We start from the raw sequence: 21,888 nt of genomic DNA, 5'->3' as shown, positions 1-21,888 counted from the left end.
AGATATCAGTCTTCAAACGAAAAGTGATCTTTTTGGGTTTGATCATCGATATTTCGGGTACCAATGAGCGCAAAGTAAATTAAAGGACGGCGTTAAGAACTTGAATAAATTCTCTACAAGACCCTCTCATCATTTAAAAAAAGAAAAAAATTTGTATTTATTTTTAACATCCATTAGAAGTAAGTACAAAAAAAGGACTTTTTTTGGTTTTTTAGTAAATCAACCGCTACTCTGTAAATATCGATGAAAAGACTAATGTTGCCAAGGACTTTTTTAGCTTCATTTACACTGAGAGAAAAGTGCTTAGTAACCTGAACTATGCAGCGACAGATATAAAAATATAGTCTCCCTAACCAATTTTTATTGTTACTGGAACTATGTACTAGTGTGAATCAGCACGGAAAAATAGTTACATTAACTAAATTTAAGAAACCATTTTTGCCTTATTATGGTCACTAAAAAACTTTAATCATTTTAAAACAAGGCTTAGTAGTGAACACAATATAATCTTTATCGTTGGCTTAATTAACACAAAATAGATACAGTAACTACGTTAGCTTAGTGACTGTGTGATAGTTGGTAGAAATAATTTTAATAGTTAACACAACTAAGAATTTAGTTGTCGTCTCATACAATATCATTTATTTAGTTCCTTTTACTACTGACAAAATTATCAACTGTACTATTTCATGTTAGTTCTCTAAACAGTCGATTTCTAGTTAATTTAATAATTATAGAATATTTCTGCTGACTAGTAATCAAATTTAAAAAAAAATTCAAAAGAGAATATCGTTATAAATACCATTAATATTTAGTTTCCCTGCCTCTAAATTGCATTCCTAATGCCAAAAGTGCGTATTGCAAAACATAAGCCAAAGAAGCGTATCAAACATTTTTTTTTTTGCTTATCAGTTCCGAATCGTTAAACATGTGGAGGTCGATTAAGAAAGTGAAAAAAAGAATTTTTTATAGCAAAAGGGCATGTAAAAATTTTTTTTTCTTAGATAATTCCCTCCAAATACGTGTGGCTTTTGAGCCAAAGTCGTAGCGTGTTTCGCCGTACTTGAAGTCGTGGCGTATTTTGGCTCAACTCAAACCAAGCTGACTCACAGGTTTCTTTTTATCAGTGTGTGTAGAGAAACTCAAATTTGAAAGCCGTGTTTATATGTTTTCATAACCTACAAATAAATAACCTTATGAGTTAAAGAGAAACCCTTTATAGCAAAATAATCAGACAAGATGTTTGAATCGAAGCATTTTTACGATTTTTATATTATAAAATAATTTCAGCTATTAACATTAATCCTACATATATTTTTAAATTATCTGCTGTTTTTGAGAATTATAAATACACAGAAAAAACAGATAATTTGAATCCTGAAATTTTTTTGAAAATCGATTCGGGAAATCAAAATTTTCTTGCCCTAAATAATTAATTATCTTGAAATTTTTATTTTTAATTCAAATATTTTTTCTCAAGTTAACATATTCTTATGCTTAAAGCGAAGAATTTTTACTTGTTACAAAAGTTTTTATTTCTTAATATTAGATATTTTTTGAAGCAAGATGTATGAGTTTTTGTAACAATCTGCACTTTTTTGTTTGAAGAATATAAAATTTATCGCAATGAGTACTATTATTTAACGCAAGAATTTTTTATGCTCCAACCAAAACAAAAAAGTTGCTTAAACTAAGAGATAAAAGTCACCAGAACAAAGCAACAGCAGCGGGAGTAGTTTGGTGCTCGCCACGAGATCGCGCCCACCTTTTGTATAGTGTCCCTGGTAAGAAACTTATTTCAGAAGTATTATATTTCAAGCTTGAGAACGATCCTGGCATAAATACTTCTCTGTTATCCGACAGAGTGACAAGAATCATTTTTGATTGTAATATAGTATATACTAAATTACATTAAGACATTAATGTTTAATATTAATGTTTCCTAAAATAATTTTTGTTATAATAAAAATATCAAGTACGTTCAATGTGAAAGGAAAAATTTTCTGAATTTGTCACGTAAATATTGGCTAGTAAATAAAAAAAAATCCAGTAATAATGAACCAAAATCTGCAGTACAGATCGCTAAATAATTTTATTTCTTGCAGTACTAAATCATGGAAATGGTAACTATGAATGTTTAGTTACAATAAGTCAAATCAGAACATTCGCAGAAAGTTCGATTTTCTAGTGTGTACATCTAGACACAAATACTTATTCCTACAATTATAAATGATCTGAAGAACTAAGTGTACATTATTAACATCACTATAATCTTATTGCTCATTGGACTAAGAATAAATTATTTACTACAATATAAATTATAGTTATGTTAACTTTATCTTAGTATACGTAACTAAAAATAGTAAGAATGACTATGTAGTCGTAGATCACTTTACTATGGTGTATTAGTTACTGAAACTGATTTAGTTTAGCTGAGTCATCTGTGAACTACGATTTCTTAGTTCAGAAAACCGATTTTTACTCTCAGTGTACCCCCAATAACTCTGCAAATTTTTTAATTGATCCATCGAGCCGTTTTTCGGGGTGGATTGATCAAACTTTTTCAAAACAATTAAAGGAACAAGTTTTGTTTCTTTAATTGTGTAATCATAATCAAAATAAAAAAATTTTTTTTTCCGATTTTTCTCCAATTTTCGCATTCTTTACTCATCAAATGCAAGAAAAAGACGAAAAATAAATTCCAAAAAATGTCAAGAAACAAAAAAAAATTGCAACTTGTTTTTTTATGTTTGAAATGTTTTTTTTTTTTTTTTGACATTTTTGGAAATTTTCTTGACTTTTTCTTGCTTTTTCTTACACACACACACACACACACACGCTCGCTCGCGCGCGCGCGCGCGTTTAAAATAGCGATACACTAGTCGATGGCTTAAACTCGTTTTGGGATGTTCGACTCACTATTATATTATGAGAACTTCTTTTCTTAGAAGTTTTCATTCTTATAGCAAGTTTGTCAATTGAAGAGAAATTTTATTAAACCTTATTGTCTACAAGAAAGAATAAAAACTCCTCAAAAACAGTGCATTGTAACTTCGCTAACATTAGAATTATATAAATGGCTTATTCTACTACTCATCACTTTTCTTGGACATAATGTTAGCAGCGACAAAATATTCAAGTCTGGAGATATTTTAAGTATTTATATTGAAAAATAATGGGGTTGGTATGTATAGAATCTAACTCATCCAATTATATTTTCTATTAAAATGAATGCCAGTTGTAAAACAAAGTCTACATATCTGTATTAAGCAAGCGGGTAACATGTCGTAATCAGGTTAATATAAATATGAAATATGCAGTAAGCGTATTTGCCCCTGGGTCGTACATAAGTGGGTGGACGGGCAAGCGGGTGGTTAAAGAGTTTGGAGGAGTACAAGAGTAGAGAGGGTATATACCTACATTGTAGAACGAACGTCAGAGAAGTAACATACGTGAGTCACCACCTTACGACTCCTCCGGGGAGAACCTCATATTAACCCTTGCATATTAAGCCCGTGATAACTGGATTTTCAAATATTAATGTTAGCACTGCAGCTAGATTGCTTAAGTGTGTGGCTCGTATAATACCTAGCGACAATCTTTGTATATTTTGTAAATTGGCTAGTCATCAAGTTCTTTTAAAAGGCGTCGGTTTCATATCGTCAGTTTTATTATATAAAATATGACTTGCGGTCATTTAAATTTTAAGAATCTTCATAATTTAGTATACTGAAATGAGATAAATTTATAAGATCTGACCGGAAAATGTACAACTACGACTTACTCTTTATTGGATTCATATATATCTGTCATACGATTTTAGTACACCGAATTTTCATTTCTAGATTTCCTTTCAAAGAATTGAACATATTCAAACAACAAGAAGCTAACAGTATTAATCTAATTTCTAAATAATGGCTATTTAATCAATCTTACAAGTTCAAAATCGTGGCATAGATATCTAAAAACTTTTTACAATAATGTCTGTATATTTACTAGATAAGAATTTCTTATTCTAATAATCTGAATGGTCAATAACCCTGAGTTACATTTAAAGCCTTGACGTTTAAGTACTGGTTCGAGTTCGATCATCTCGTCAGATTGCTATCTTTTACAACAGTTTGACATATGTACACATATACAACCACAAACATCTGCTCAAATTCAATTATATATTGACAGATATGAAGTTGCATAGAAAAAAAATTGACTTGATTCAAGTAAAATATTCTTGAACCAAGAATACTAATTTGAAAAATTCCATTTTGTTCGCTTCAAGAATTTATTTCTTGGCTCAAGAAGTTTCAGGATTCTTAAATCAAGATTGGTATATGGGGCATTCCACGCCAAATCAGATGGTTTTAAAAATTTTCATTTTTAATTTCTGTTATTTTTTGATATTTTTTAGTACTCATCAAAAAACTCATCCTCCTAAATTTTGAGATTTTTTTTATCATTGGTTCAAAAGATATGAAATTTTCAAAAAAAACCGCTCTTTTCATGGTTTTTTTGCTTATAACTTTTTGAAAAATATTTTAAATAAAAAACTCAAAGAATAAAAAAGTTTCGTTATTCCATGCATTTTTAGGAAAAAAAAATACAAATAATTTTTTATAAAAATTTTTCTGCGTTATTTTTGAGTTTTAAAACTTTAAAGTCGTTTTCTGAAAATCATGCATATTTTGATTTTCCTAAAAATTTGCGTCAATAAATTACTATCTATTCCACAACTTTTCAGGTGGTTCCGGTCGTGGGACCTCCACGGCTACTATTTTTTTCGAGTATTGAAAATTAAAACAATTTTTTTTTCGCTATAATTTGTTGCCCGTACCGATTTTTGACACTGTGCACTTGTTTTTCTTGCATATTAAAAATTGATTTCGATATTTTTTCATTCTTAGTAGGGATTTAAAAGCAGTATGCTATTTAAGAGCAGTTATAATAAATGTTTTGATTTATTAAGAAGAAACTATTTCGAAGCAATAGAAACATTGGATTTGCTATACAATTCAGCCAATACCATTACAGGAGCTCTAAAATATCATATAATTATTTGATAAAGCGACGGAGCTATATTAACTACGGAGTACTCTAGTTCATAAAACAGTCACCAATGTAAAATTTTTAAAAGAACACGGAAATAATTAAAAACGTTTGTAATACAGTTTCATCGCTTTTTCGAATAATTATATGATATTTTAGAGCCCCTGTACTGGTCTTGGCTGAATTGTATAGCAAATCTAATGTTTCTTTTGCTTCGAAATAGTTGCTTCTCAATAAATCAAAACATTTATTATAACTGCTCATAAATAGCATTATCTTTTGCTTACTGCTTTTGAATCCCTACTAAGAATAAAACAATATCGAAATCAATTTTTAATAATTAAGAAAAACAAGTGCACGGTGTTAAAAATCGGTACGGTCAATAATTATACACAGAAAAAAAGGAAATCTTGAACCAAGAAATAAAATGTCTTCGAAATTTTTCTTGAACCAAACCGAAATTTCCTACTTTACTGAAGTAAAAAATTATTTGGATCAAGAAATTATTTCCTTTGCGGAAGACATAATTTTCTTAGTCTGAAACATAAATTCTTTAAACCAAGAAAAAACTTTCTTGATCCCAAAAATTTTTTTTTTAGTTCGAGAAGATTATTTTTCAATTCGACAAATCTTTTTCTTGGCTAAAGATTAGGAGTTGCGTTTTTGAGTAAAAAAAAAATGTCTTGAGCTAAAACGAAAAAGTTTTTAAACCATGAAAAATAATGTTTTAAACCAAGAACAAATTTTCTTGGGCCAAGAAAGTTTGTTTTTAACTCGAGAAATTTTTTTCTTATCTAAAGACTGTTACCTTATCGAGTCAAGGTACGATGTCTTGAACTAAAAAAAGAAAGTTTTTGTACCGACAAAAAAAAATTTTTAAACCAAGAACAAACTTTCTTGGGCCAAGAAATTTTTTGACGCAAACAAAAAAAATTTTTTCAGCTAAGAAATTAATTTCTTTAATTGAGCAAATAATTTATCGAGCTAAAAAAATTTTATTTTTTTTGTTTTTATTTTTTTATTGAACAATTTTTTTTTTGTTTAAATATTACAAACAATGCCGTGAAGCAAATAAATACTTTATCAGAAGCATTTATAAGGGATAGCCAAGTTTCGCAATGACTTAAAATACTGAAAACAGATTGAGAAAAAACAATTATCGCTTAACGAAGGAATCGAACTCAGATCGATTCGGCGTCACGCGAGAGCTTTACCAACTAAGCCATCTCAGCCTTTGACAGGCTACGTTTACTTTGCCTTCATATACTGAGCCACACAAGCCTTATGGTCAGTCACATTTTTAAATCCTAAACACAGAATTAATATTACAAATATTATCGCCAATAATTTAGAAAAATGTTAGTTCCAACATTTTACCGAAATACTGAACAGATCGTATGAATCGTTCATAAACGAATTTCAATATTAAAATAAAAAAGTTTAAAAAAAAAAAAAAAAAAAAAAAAAAAAAAAATTTAATTACAAAAATAATTGAGAAATAATTCGATATTGTTTAATTACATTAATTAATTAATTTATTATAGTAATATAATTTAGCTATTTAATTTTTAATTTATTTAAAATAAAAATGTGGACTCAAAATCCATTTGCTGTGCTAGTGTGAGAAAGAGAGAGAGTGGGGAGTATTCATTCCTTGGGGTGCGAAGGAGGGAGCACCTACGAGTGAATCCAAGAGAAAACTTTCTTGGCTTGAGACTCTAGTAATCTTGGTTCAAGATTTTTCGTGTGATTGGTCAGAAAAAGAAAACTATACTAAAATCAAGAGTTTAAATTTTTTAAAGCAACTCCCTTTATTTTTAGTTCGAGTTCGTACCGTTTATTGTTTCAAAACATCATAATTCTTTAATTAAGTGTATAACTTTCTTGAACTAAATTTTTTTATTTCTTGGTTTAAGTAAGTAACATACTTAGGTTAAGAAAAATATTTATTATAATAAGAAAAGCAAGTTTTTAAAACAAGTTATTCTATTAGTGGACCAAGTATGAAATATGTATTGGCTTAAGAATTTTTTTAACTTCCCGCTAAGAAAATCGACGATTTTCAAAAATTTCGGGAAGTTATTGTTTTCACCCCGATTTTCGAAAATCGAGTTTTCATCAGATGTCGACGTTTTGAGGTCCTAGGAAGCTATTCTGACTATTTTCAGAATGATGTCCGAGTGTGCGTATGTATGTGTGTGTGTGTGTGTGTGTGAAAACTTTCCTGAAAATTTCAGATTATTTGATCGAATAGACTCGAAAATATTTGCGAATTACGAAAAAAAAAAAAATTTTTTTTTAGTTTTTTATTGATTTCTCAAAAACGACTTATACGATCGACTTCAAAATCTAATCAGCTCTAGTATTCAATAAAACGCGCCGATTGCCACGTCAACCATCAAAATCGATCGATTAGTTCAAAAGATATCGGCGTTGAAATGTTGAAAAAATTAATTTTTATGTTATTTTTTCCGGATAAATCATAATATAACGTACTAAAACGTGCCTGATATCATACCAACTCATCTTTTTTATGGTTTCTTTTGATCATATAATGTCATCGAACTTGGTTTTTAGTTTAAATCATATTATCAACAAAAAAATCGATAAAACGTAGTTTATAATATTTTTATCGGATATTTCATATTTTATTGTTTCTTACATGAGTCAAAACTTATTTAAATCTTGATTTTGATCCCTGACATTGATTTCTGCCTCAATACACTTATTTTACTGAACATAATCAGGAACTAAATTTTAAAAGCCGCTTCATTGATGATTTTCGATTCTTAAATTTTCAAACTTCAGCATAACAGGTAACTTGTTAGAGCTTGAAAAGATCGCAAAAAAACAATTGCATGTGATAGCATTCTGAGCTCGGAGAGCTCGAAAATATATCTACACTAATGTTTTCGAGCTCTTTGAGGCCGAAAACAGCGGGAAGTTTTGGGGCTGGCCCGCAGGGTCAACCGACGCCCAGATTTTTTCTTAATTCAAGATTTAAAATTCAAGAAATAATTTCACTTCGTTCAAGAAATTTTCGGTTTTCATTCCACTAGCTGAAAAATTTCTTGGTTGAAGAAAAATTTTCTCAAGTCAAAATTTTTTTTTTCTATGTAGCGAAAAATAAATTGTTTTAATGTTCAGTAATCGAAAAAAATAGTACACGGAGAGAAAATTATGGTGACAGTTACAATATATTATGGGAATGGTTCCTATAATGCATGGTAACCGGTTTTTTTGAAATGTTGATTATAGGAACGGCACCTATATTTATTATGGTAATCATTCCTATAATTATGGGTATAATTTTCGTATGGTATCGGAATAGTTCCTATGGAATTATAGTAATGGTTACCATGTAACTATGATAAACGTTACCATAATATTATGGTAATGGTTACGACAATATCATGGTAATGGTGACCATAATATTGTGGTAATAATTCCTATACATTATGGTAATCGTTACCATGATATTATAGTAACCATCACCATAATATTATGGTAATCGTTGCCATAATATTTAGAAATTATAATAATTTTTTTTTTTTGTAATCAGCGTTTTTTTTGTATACTTAAAATTTTGTTATATTTTGCAATATAAAAAAAGGCTTCTTACAGAAAAATAAAATTATTATAATTTCTAAATACTACGGGAATTATTACCATGATATGATGGTAACTATTCTCATACTATTATGGTAACTATTCCCATAATATTATGGTAACGGTTACCATACATTATGGTAACGGTTACCATACATTATGGGAATGATTACCATAATATTATGGTAACCATTACCATAATATTATGGTAACTATTACCATAATATTATGGTAACCATTATCATAATATTCTGGTTATGTTCACCATAATATATAGGGCTTATTCCCATACACACTTAGGAACCATTACAATGTGGTTATAGGATTGGTTGCTATTTGCTTATGGGAACTATTCCTATGAGTATGGTAATCATTACCATGATTCTTTCACATGCGATATGGGAACTGTTACCATAATGATAGGAATTGTTCCCATGCTTATGGGAACTTCCCAGAAAGTATGGGTCAATATCCCATAATCCCAAGTAATTATTACCATAACGGTATGGGATGATATTTCATAAACGTACTAGGAACAGTTACCGTAATTTTTTCTCCGTGTAGCCGTGGAGGTCCCACAACCGGAACCATCTGAAAAGTTGTGGAATAGATAGTAATTTGTTGACACAATTTTTCAAGAAAATTAAAATATGCATGATTTTCAGAAAACGACTTAAAAGTTTTAAAACACAAAAATAACTAAGAAAAATTTTTCTAAAAAATTATTTGTATTTTTTTTCTAAAAGTGCATGGAATAACGAAAATTTGTTATTCTATGAGTTTTTTTATTTAAAATATTTTTCAAAAAGTTATAAACAAAAAACCATGAAAAGAGCGGTTTTTTTGAAAATTTTATGTCTTTTGAACCAATGATAAAAAAAATCTCAAAATTTAGGAGGATGAGTTTTTTGATGAGTACTAAAAAATATCAAAAAATAACAGAAATTAAAAATGAAAATTTTTAAAACCCTCCGATTTTGTGTGGAATGCCCCATATGCTTGGTTCAAAAGTACATTTTTTTCACATAATAAATTTAATTCTCAAACCAAGTAACAGATTTACTTGGGTGAAGTAAAAATTTTAACGCCAGATGGCGCCTCGAGGAGTATATCGTATTTGCTTGTTGTCCTCAATTCTTAGTTAGTTGTAGTTAGTTTTGAATTGTAAGTATACAACTATGTATGAACATCAAAATATAAACCTCGCCGTTGATAACTATTTTTGTTTAATGGATATAAATATGAACAAAGCTCGTTATCATATTACCTAAAGTAGTAAATAATTACTGTGTTCAAACTTTAAAGATTTTCACAGTAAATGTATTTAATTATCAATGCTTATTTACTGGGTAACCTCAAATTTTCTATTGTTGAGAATGTGGTCATTAAACGAAAATATTATTAAAATTTTGAGCATAAATAAATGTATGTTCAAATAAAATTATGCATTAAACTTCCAAGTTAAGAATTACTACAAGTAACTAATGTAGTAATAAACTGTTTAATAATTAAAAAAAATATATTTGTATATTTCTGAATCGAGTAAAATAACATCCTGATTCAAAAAATGCGCCATACTCAAACTAAGTCGGTATCATCCTGAATCAATATTATCAGCCTCAAACCAAGAGAAAAAAATTCTTGGGAAAAATAAATATGCATCTTGTTTGAAAACAAAAAACGCCTCTTTCAAGAATAAAATTAATGAAAGAAAAATTTTTATTTTCCATTGAAGAGTTATATTTTATTTATTAAAGATTGAACTTTTTTTTGAATTGAGAAGTTTAGATGTTTTGAAACAATAATGATATTTGAAAGAAAATAATTTACTTCAACCAAGTTAATTTTTTTCTCTGTGTGAGTATTCATATTCAAACAGATATACGTATATCCAATCAAATATAGTCATACCTGATTGGATAGAACCGTAACAGGGTAAAATGGGTTACATTATCGACCAACACCGTGATTTTTTACTGATTTTATTTAATGCCGTAAGATGGACGGTGGAGTCTAATTTGAAATTTGAAATGGGTGATTTCCGACGTGAAAAAGCGAGAAATAAACATGTAGAAAATCCATGGTTTTATTCTCACCTATGTTCACCCATTTCACTCCATCTTCATTCATCTCCATTTATCCTCATATGATTTTCTTATTCATTGTTTAAAATATTAATTTTTTTTTTTTTCTTTTTTTTTTAAGTGACTGATGGTCACTTACCCTACCCGTAGCCCCAAACGAGCATTCAATTCAGTTTTTCGACATGTCGCCGGGCGCGCTTATTGGAAATACTAGCATGCTAGGCCCAATCATCATTAAGTGGAGGAGAAGTTTTCTGATAACAGCCGGAGAAAATGGAGTAAAATTGATTAAAACGTAGGACAGCAGCGGAGACCAGAGAGAGCTGGTAGGATCGGGTTAGCGATTACATGTGCAACTGCTTCAGGTAATTAATCAAGTCGCACTTGGCTTTATTTTGTGGAACCAAGCGATATGTATCTCCATTGTATTGTTGAATACATGTGTTGAATACCAGGCACATAATCGGTATTCTGGATGAAAAGTTACTAAGTTATCTGTGAAAGCAGGTGTTAGAGAGTACGTGCAAACTCAATTGACAAAGCTGTAACAGGGTAATTTTAATGAACATAAATAATTAAATTAATTTGAATTTGAATTTCGTTCCCGCCAATAACCGGCCAACGACCTCGTAAGTTGCGAGTAGTAATGCGACTAGTCATCGAGTTATTAATTTAGTTAAGGTTAATGTCCAGGGGACAATATTAAGGTTTACCGTCCAGGGGACGAGTCATATTTTATTGTGGGTGTGTGGGTGTGGAAAACCGTCCAGGGGACGAAAATTTAGATTGTCATAAGTTACCGTCCGGGAGACGAGGAAATTTAGTTTGTCATAAGTTACCGCCCGGGAGACGAGAAAATATTAGTTTGTCATAAGTAACCGTCCGGGAGACGAGATAATTATTAGTTTGTCATAAGGAAATTATTAGTTTGTCATAAGGAAATTTAGTTTTTCATAAGTATCTTAGTTTGTCATAAGAAATAATTATTGTCAGAAGGTTGATAAAATAAAGCAAGGTGCTTAAATTAATTAAAATTTGGATTAACATTATTTCAGCCTATTCTACGATTCCTCTCCTCTCTCACAAAATATTACAAACGACCCTGAGTAAATAATTAATCTAATTCAATTAAAATAAAATCCTACAACATCCGGTTCTGGAAGGCCGAGTCCATCTTCCAGTGGCGCCCTATTATTCGACTATAATACTAGGTGCGACCAGACTTGGCAAGAATAATCTCTCTATCATAAAGCAAAGTTTGAACAAAGTTTACGAGAAGGACAAGACGATCAGGATCAGAACAGACACCAATTTTTGTTATACTCGCTCCAAAAGTTCAACTTTTGAGCGCTGGGTGGCGTCCGTAAAGGGACTATTTTTTAGAGACTCTACTATACCGTCTTTCTTTCACGGCCTAGGCCATGAAAATTTACCCCTCCTTTTTCTTACGAACTTTTCGTGCGTACCCAGACGAAATTGAGAAAGATCGTAAAAAAAACAGTTGCATTCTAGTGTACCGACCAATGAATTTGAGTAAAATTTAAACTTAGTTACTATTGAGTGGCGCTAATTATTTCTCGGCTGGCAGTTTATTACGATGCGGACTTAATGTTAATAAAATAATAACCACGCCATTTTATTAACGAAAGACTTAACTTAACTTTCTTTTTTAAAGAAAGTAATACAAATTAGTCAATTATTTGTTTAAGAAATATCTATATTCACCAACAAGTGATTGATTGAAAAAAAAAAAAATCGGTCTGTCGGTTGACCCTGCGGGCCAGCCCCAAAATTTCCAGCTGTTTTCGACCTCAAAGAGCTCGAAAACATTAGTGCAGATATATTTTCGAGCTCTTCGAGCTCGAAAATGCTATCACATGCAATTGTTTTTTTACGATCTTTTCAAGCTCTAACAAGTTACCTGTTATGCTGAAGTTTGAAAATTTAAGAATCGAAAATAATCAATGAAGCGGTTTTTAAAATTTAGTTCCTAATTTTGTTCAGTAAAATAAGTGTATTGAGGCAAAAATCAATGTCGGGGATCAAAATCAAGATTTAAATAAATTTTGACTCATGTAAGAAACAATAAAATATGAAATATCCGATAAAAATATTAAAAACTACGTTTTATCGATTTTTTTGTTGATAATATGATCTAAACTAAAAACCAAGTTCGATGACATTATATGATCAAAAGGAACTATAAAAAAGATGAGTTGGTATGATATCAGGCACATTTTAGTAAGTTATATTATGATTTATCCGAAAAAAATAACATAAAATGTTATTTTTTTAACTTTTCAACGCCGATATCTTTTGAACTAATCAATCGATTTTAATAGTTGACGTGGCAATCGGCGCGTTTTATTGAGTTCTAGAGCTGATTAAAATTTGAAATCGATCGCGTCAGTCGTTTCGAAAATATTTAGAAAAAACCGTTTTTCACCATTTCTTTCTCCCGCGATAGCTCTCGAACGAATTATCCGATTTTGATGTTTGAGGTGGCAATCGACGCGTTTTATTGAGTACTAGAGCTGATTAGATTTTGAAGTCGATCGTATAAGTCGTTTTTGAGAAATCAATAAAAATCTAAAAAAAAAATTTTTTTTTTTTTCGTAATTCGCAAATATTTTCGAGTCTATTCAATCAAATGATCTGAAATTTTCAGGAAAGTTGACGGCCAACAAGCTCTTTCGATTGCCACTCCAACCATCCAAATCGATTCATTAGTTAAAAAGTTACAAAGAGTTTACATACATACACACACACACACACACACACACACACGCACACACACACACACACACACACACACATACACACACTCGGACATCATTCTGAAAATAGTCAGAATAGCTTCCTAGGACCTCAAAACGTCGACATCTGATGAAAACTCGATTTTCGAAAATCGGAGTGAAAGCAATAACTTCCCGAAATTTTCGAAAATCGTCGATTTTCTTAGCGGGAAGTTAAAAAAAAAAAAAAAAAAAATGTCGATACCACCAATCGCCAGCATTTTTTCCGAAGTAAATTTCTATCGTATCGTCCAAAGACCATTTTTTTTGTTTTTGTTAACTATAAAAGTTATAAACAAATGGATTTTTTCAAAGTCCGGATTAGATTGAAAAAATCGAAAAAATGTTGATAACACCAATCGACAGGATTTTTTCTGAATCGAATTGCTGTCGTATCGTACCGAGAACTTTTTTTTTTTGTTAACTAATGTTATAAACAAATAGATTTGTGCAGTCCCATTTATCGTCCAGATACTTTTTTTTGTTAACTAATGTTATAAATAAATCGCCAGATTGGTGGTATCGACATTTTGTCTTTTTTTTTTTTTTTTTTTTTTATTTTCTTTGATTTTTAATGTAAAAGACTTAAGAGAAATATTTGTTGGGAAAATATATATGTGGAAGAGGAGAAAGTCATAGGTGCTAGACAGCAGCGGAAGTAGTTCAGTGCTCGCCACTAGATGACACTCAACTTCTTGTGCTGTTCCTGGTTGGATCGATATTTTAGAATTTTTATATTCCATACTTGAGAACAATTCTGGCACCGATACTCCTCTGTTATTTGACAGAGTGACAAGTGCCTGTTTTGGTAATCATATAGTAGATGCTTAACTACATAATGACATTAATAATTCCTTGAATAATTTCTCGACATTAAAAAATAAAAAATACTTTCCTGCTAACCAAAAAAAAAAAAACGTTTTAAACTCAAAACAAAATCTCGGAGGATAGTATGTATGAAAAGTCTGAATGACTATTGTTTTTTAGGAAAATATACTATAAACTTTTTAGTTCAAACAACCCAGCGTAACATACTTCATCTAACTTTATATAAATGACAAGCCGTAACAAAATATTGTAGTTACGCTGACTTAAAATTTGTAGTTAAGAAAATTATGTTCAATTGGTTAATCTTACTTGATATAAATATTAAATTATTACCATGTCATATAGTTGCGCTGACTAGAAATTTTTAATTTAAATTACCCAACTCAGAACAGTCATGTTCACTAATATTATAGTAGTGTATTCAACTGCATAATAGTGTAATCGACTACTTTTTTGTAGTACTATTTACTATAACACTTTAGTTACGGGCACTACAGTCAATAGCTGAGATGTTTTTTTACTACGTTTTCCTAGTTCTGAAAACGTATTTTTTCTCTCAGTGTACTGCTGCTTTATTCTAAATGAATCTATTTTTTTGTGTCTAAGTAATATTTATTAAAGTTAATATAATGATATTTTGCTTTGATATTTGAGTTTGTTGGCACTACAAAATAATTTAGTTGTCTATCAAATAAACATTTTCTTGACTTTACCAAATGATTTTATTATCGCAACAAGAGAAAGATTAACGTCAACCAAATAGAGTCTATTAAATCATTCGTTAAAAATGACAAAATAGATTTTGTTGACGTAATAAAATTGAGTTGTCCCAGTTAAATATTAAATGTTAAAAGAATGTGTGAGTTGAAAAGTGTAATTATAAAAATTAGCAATAATTAAAAATGTTAAGTTTGTAATCATGTCAAGGGCCTACGGGACGGCGTGAGTTAGTTGTTCAGTCGCGTAGAGGGTCTAGGGGACCGCGCGGGAATTGGAAGGTTTTATATCCCGTAAAGGGTTATTGACCACATGGAATAGGTTAAGGAAAGTCGTGTGTGTCTGTGATAAAGTCCAGGGAATTAAGTTGCGTGAATGTGTGTGTGTGATATGTCAAAGGTAGTTGACTAGATTGTTAATTGGTTAAAAAGTATTAAAATAAGAATTGTTAAAAGTAATTAATTAAATAATAAAAGTTAAAATTGTTATTTCGAATACAATGCTAATTTATTATAAATGATCCTCCCTCATTCTTTTCTTACAAATAAAGTTAAAATGACCCTGAACGATTAAGACCCGATTCTGAAAGACTGTTAATACTTCCAGTGGCACCCTGAAAAAGGACGACCAAGTTAACAGACACCCTGTTGTAAAACTATTTGCAAGTTTAAAATGCAAAGTTTTCACGTATCGTCACGATGGAATTCGCATATGCAAGTACCCACATGAAAGTATACATTAGAGTGTCATGTTAAAACAAATTTTTTTTTAGGTTCCGTAGTCTCGAAAGTTACTTCGAGACTAAAAAACTATACTTCTCTTTAGAATTTCTCATAAAAAAATTTAAACTCATCAAAATCGTAACTTCAACTGAAAAATCTCCAGCCCTTCAAACTTTGAAAAAGAAACAAAAAATGAATTTCTTAAAAAGCTTTGTTGCTTTTGGATCTTCTCTATTAAATCAACAGAAAACTTTTTTGTTCATTCCAACTAGTATGATCTTGCAGAAAATTTACTTTTCTATATAAATGCACTGATTTCTGTTGTTCGTGAGTAAACAGAGCAAAAGTTAATGGTTTGGTAATATGAAAAAATACATAACTATCAGCATATAAATTATTTCTAACGAACTTTTTCGATCAGTTGGTAAAATAAGTTTTTTTTTTTTAACAGAGCTTAAACTCTATTTCTTACTAAAATAATTATTTACAGTTTATAATTATAATTATTTCGTAAAAGATAAAAACTCTTTATTTAATACTAGATGCGAACACCCGCTTCGCTGGGTTTTTTTTTGTAGTGTTTTTATTAATGTATGTAATTTTCTGGACTGTTCTAAAAATTTCGAAAACGATTTGATAAGTTCTAAAATATTTGAATGTCGAATATCACTTAAAATTAATTTTTTATCTTTTTAATCTTATCTCTAGAATATTTTTATATTATAGAATGATGTCGCTTTAACTCCATCATATAAGTTAGCTACTGCTGTATAAATACACAAAATTTAATAACTTTATTACAGTAAGAAATGTAACTTAAGACTTTATTGAAATTGGAATTTTAAATTTCGCGCCCCAAATAATCGTTCTTTTAAGTCCATATTGTGCACAATGAATGAAATTCAACTATTCAACAACAGATGGCGCCACTTTTTGGCAATGAATGAAGTTCAACTAGTCGACAACAGATGACACCACTACACTTACTTTCCAAGTTGAAGGGTTGGAAAAACCCTTATATCTTTAAAGACACATCCTTTAGGTTAAAACGGGAACTTTCTTGTTTAAGGGGGAATAAAGGGCTATCACACTATACAAGTCCCTTTATCGTGCTGGGACTCCTTTTTAAGTTTTATCGGCACGCACATTTTATCAACTTAGTTTTATTATATATAATGATTTGACTCTCTTGAGCAGCTGAGAGATATGTAACTGATGTTTCGTTATCTCATTGGTCAAAATGAAAAAAAAAATCGGACAATGATTAGCTTTGTGAACAAGTCCCAAAACTTCCCGCTGTTTTTGAACTCAAAGAGCTTGAAATCATTAGTATAAATACATTTTCGGGTACTTCGAGCTTGAAAACACCTTTGCTTCTTTTATTTTTATGAACTTTTCCAGCTAATAATTAATAATTCAATTTTGACGTTTAATGTGGCAACCGACGCGTTTTATTGAGTTCTAAAGCTGAATAAAATTTGAAATTAATTGGTTAAGCCGTTTTGTTGAGTTCTGAAGCTTATCAGATTTAGGAATCAATCGATGGAGTCATTTCTGAGAAATTTTGAAAAAACCAAAAAAAAACATTTTTTTTCTTATCTCTTTTATATCTTGTAGTTTAATTGATCGATCGATCTGAAATTTCCAGGAACGTTGACGGCCAATAAGCTTTTTTGATTGCCGCGAAAACCGTTCTGATAGGTTAGTTACTAAAAAAGTTATAGCAAGCTTACACACACACACACACACAGATTCTCAGGCATCATTCTGAGAATACTCAGAATAACTTCCTAGGACCTCAAAACTTTGACATCTAATGAAAACTCGATTTTTCAATATCAGACCGAAACCAATACCTTTCCTTTTTTTGAAAATTTTGAATTTTTTGATTAGGAAGTTAAAAATTTCTTTTGTTTTTCTCAAATGATTTGACAACTTATTCTCTTTTTGACGATCATTACATAATTAAGAAACAATACAAATACTTGTTTCTTTAACTATTTTCCAAAACTTTCATCAATCACTCCGGAAAAACAGTTCAATAGATCAATTAAGAATTTACAAGGTTATTGAGAACATATTAAGTTGAAAAAGAGCCTGGCTATCATAGTCTTTCCATATTCCTTTACAAAGTAGCGGTTTATTTACTGTAAAACCAAAAAAAGTCATTTTTTGTATTCATTTCTAACGGATTTTAAGGATAAAAAACAAATTTTCTTAAAAAATGATGAGAGGGTCTTGTAGGGAATCTATTAATGTTCTTGAAGCTATCCTTGCGATCATTAGTAGCTGAGATATCTCTGATCGAAGCCACAAGGATCATTTTTCGTTTAAAAGAGATATCTCAGCGGCAAATTATCGCATGAGCCCTAAGAAGAAAGTAAATTATAGCTGAATAAATTTGCTAATTATGCATTGGTTTAGCTGAAATAAGTTTTTCTCGGTCCGTGGACCCTTTGAAAAAAGAAGCAAGATTTGGAAAATGTTTGTCTTGCGCTATTTCTCACGATTGCGTAATAAACGTAGCTCGGAAAAAAATTTAGAGAGAAATTATAGAGATTTTAAGTTTTCAACTGCTTTTTTTAAAATCTCGATACGATTATTTTACATGAACATAAAGCCTTCAAAAAGTCACTAAAATATTTCTAAAATTTTTCTGTTTCCTAATTCTTAGCATTGATATAATTTACATATAATTAGAAACGACTTAAGGTTCCACTAAATATATTTATATACAAACGTATCAAATTTTTAGGTAAAATGAATAAAAGCATAAATGTTGGCGAGTCCATGCGTGCACAACTTAGATAAACGGAGTTTTGATGGTTTATGAATAGTTTCGTAATGAAGGCTTGGCTAGCCCCCTTGATGTTCTAGCTGTATGAATGGAGTGTCTACGAGTGTGGGAAGGGTATGTGTCTATCACGCATGATTTTCTATGCTTAAAATTGTTTTACGCTTGTACACGCAACCTGCTGTGAGGAAAAAACGACAGTTGGCACATAAATATATAATGACCTAGATGCTATTTATAATATCAAGTCGATTTTGAAATCAATTTTTTTTCCTTCTTTCTGATGCGATAGTTTCTAAGGAAATTTCATAGAAATCAAGCTATTATATTTTGTCCTTCAGCGTACACAGAAAAAAAGGTTGACTTGGCCCAAGATAATTTTCGCCTTCATTTTTTTATTCTTGGGCTGAGTAATTGGGTTTTTTTAATCCGAGAACATTTTCTTCGACTAATACACGGAAAAAAAATATTAGTAAATAATACTCAGATTCTCACTATTTTTTACTGATTGAAATAGTAACAGCGCGCCTAGACCGAATATTAGTAAATATTATGGAGTAGAACGAAAGAAATTAATAAGTCATAAATAAAAATATGTAACTGTGGAACAAGAAAAAGTATAAGCATAAAAGGAAGTTTTTCAAGTTTAACTCAGTAAAAATTGTCATTCTTAATAATAAAGTTTCTTATAAGGATCAGTTGTTTGTGAGAGTTACAATACTAAAAATTCTTATTCAAACTATACATTTTAACGCGTCACTCAGTAAAAATTATCAAGTATAACATGTATAGTTCTACGAGGTAGAGTTTAATTTATATTCAAATGAACGATAAAAAATCAAATACCAAACATTAAATTTTACTGTTTCAAACAATAAAATAAGATAATCATATAAATCAAATTTTTCGATATAAAATCATATTAATTGATATTAAATTCAATACTTTTTAATAAAGTCAAAGTAATTTTTGATAATTGTTCTATTAATGAATAAAATTTACCGCTTTAAATTTTGATGAAGCTAATAATAAAGAGTAAAAGTTAATTAGGATGGAAAATAATGCTCTGAGTATTTATTTTATATTAATTAAATATTTATTAATTAAATAAATGAATAAATTTTTTTGTATACATACAATGTCTTATCACCTAAACAAAAATTTTTTTTTTACATAAGTTGACTTATTATTGATGGAAAATAATTATGAAATTTTTTCAACATCACCAATAATTTATTACATAATTTTTTCCATTTGGTTGCTTAATCATATATGAAATTCCATCAATATCAGTCAAAGAAAAACAACAAAGTTCATGGCTACTTAGATCAACGCAGTAGGCTTGGAAATGTGAATCGAAGTATAAATATTTTAGTTGACGAGAAATAAAGTGAATCATTTCATTTTTATTAAATAATATATATTCAGTTTCTGAAAATGATGGATTTGTATCTGTCAACATCATAATAATATCACTAGGATATATATTTTTTCCTAAGCAGCATACCCACTTTAAACAAACAAAGTCTTCACAATCTAATTCAGAAGGTAATAATTTGATGACTTCTGTAAAGTTTTTTAAGTTATAAATTGAGCCTTGCTGAATAGGACCTGGTTCTGGTAGACATTTATCAACGGACTTTGTGCATAATTTATGGTGGAATTTTAATTGATTTTTCAGTGCTAATGTATAGCAAAGGTTTTTTCGAGAAGTAGTAGCTCGAGCAATTAGTTTATTACCCCGATGAAAGCTTTCTCCTCTCATTGACGAAAAATGAATCACTGGACCTGCCAACTCCATAATTCTTGCATAATGGATTAACATGTGGTGCTAAATAATTAAAAAAAAATACAATACAACTATGATTGTCTATTTAACAAAGAAGTATTATGAAAAAAAATAATGAAAAAGTGTTAAAAACAATAGAGAAAAATTTATGTAAACATCATGTATGTGTATGTGAGTATAATCGTAGTCTTCGAGAATGCGAAACCATTATGAATTAAATAAACATCAGAAACAAAGACAGTTGAGTTGTAATTACCCTGGTTAAAAAAAGTACTCAAATATATTGGTTTTATCGTCAATTCAATACTTTTTAATACTTTTTCCTTTGTCTCAATACTTTTTTTTAATCAGAGTAGGCATATATAGGATGGAAATGTTAAATTATAATCAGTATATATATACTTACACTTAATTTTATATGTATTTTTTATGATTTATTTTTATACTATTTAAATTAATTGCTCACCTGTTTAAATTATTCTCCGGTATATATATTATTTTTTTATTTCACCACAAAAATGTTTTTGTTTCACTACTAACTACTGCTCATAACTGATCGCACAAATTCGCTGGTAAAACTCATCCGCGTTGTTGCAAGCCAAGACTCAAACAAAAGAAATTTAAGTAGCTGCGCAGTAAACTAAAGAAACGAAAAAAAACACGTTCGGACCAATTGTTAAGGGCAAACGGCAATGATTCATATAATAACGTGACAATATACTAAGTCAAATAGTAAAAAGTGCTGAGATTGAACTACACTTTTTACTGATCGGAGATATTCAATAAATATAAAGTGTATTTTCATATACTACATAAAGTTTATATTTTTGCTTCGTAAATTTTAGTAAACTTGAGTGAAAATATTTATCATTTACATTAATAATAAATACGTTCTAAGGGTTATTTATTCGAATTTATTTCATTAATTTAATCTGCTGAGAATTAATAAAATATGTGTAACTCAATTTTTAAAAATTACCGTTTAAACAATATTAAACATTAAAGTTTTCATTATAAATATTAAACTAATACTTTGTTAATTTTGTTATTTAAAAAAGTCATTTTTCGTAAGCTGAACATCATTTATTCTAGTTTCAGCTGCTAATTATTACAGATGCATTTTTTTTGACAAGTGTCTTGTATTTTTTTAAGGTTTAAGTAGTAATTTTAAATATTCCAGCAGTATATTTCAACGATTAACTGTTAATTATAGCAGTTTAAACATTAAAATCATAATTTTACTGATTGAAACGACATAAGTTGTTGAACATAACTTAAATAATTACAAGTTGAACTACAATTATTGTCAATCATTTTTTTCCGTGTATTATAAAAATATTGTATCAAGAATAATTAAATTTTAATTCAAGTTAAATAATCTTAGTTTAAGTATATTTATTTCAAGTCAAATATATTTTGTTTCTAACCAAGTAAAAAAAACTATCAAAACAAGATACTTTTCTGTCTTGGTTGGTGAGTATAGTAAATTGTCACAATATATATCAAC

Source organism: Microplitis demolitor, chromosome 9 (assembly GCF_026212275.2).
Source record: "Microplitis demolitor isolate Queensland-Clemson2020A chromosome 9, iyMicDemo2.1a, whole genome shotgun sequence".
Taxonomy (NCBI): domain Eukaryota; kingdom Metazoa; phylum Arthropoda; class Insecta; order Hymenoptera; family Braconidae; genus Microplitis; species Microplitis demolitor.
This window is presented reverse-complemented; position numbering follows the sequence as displayed.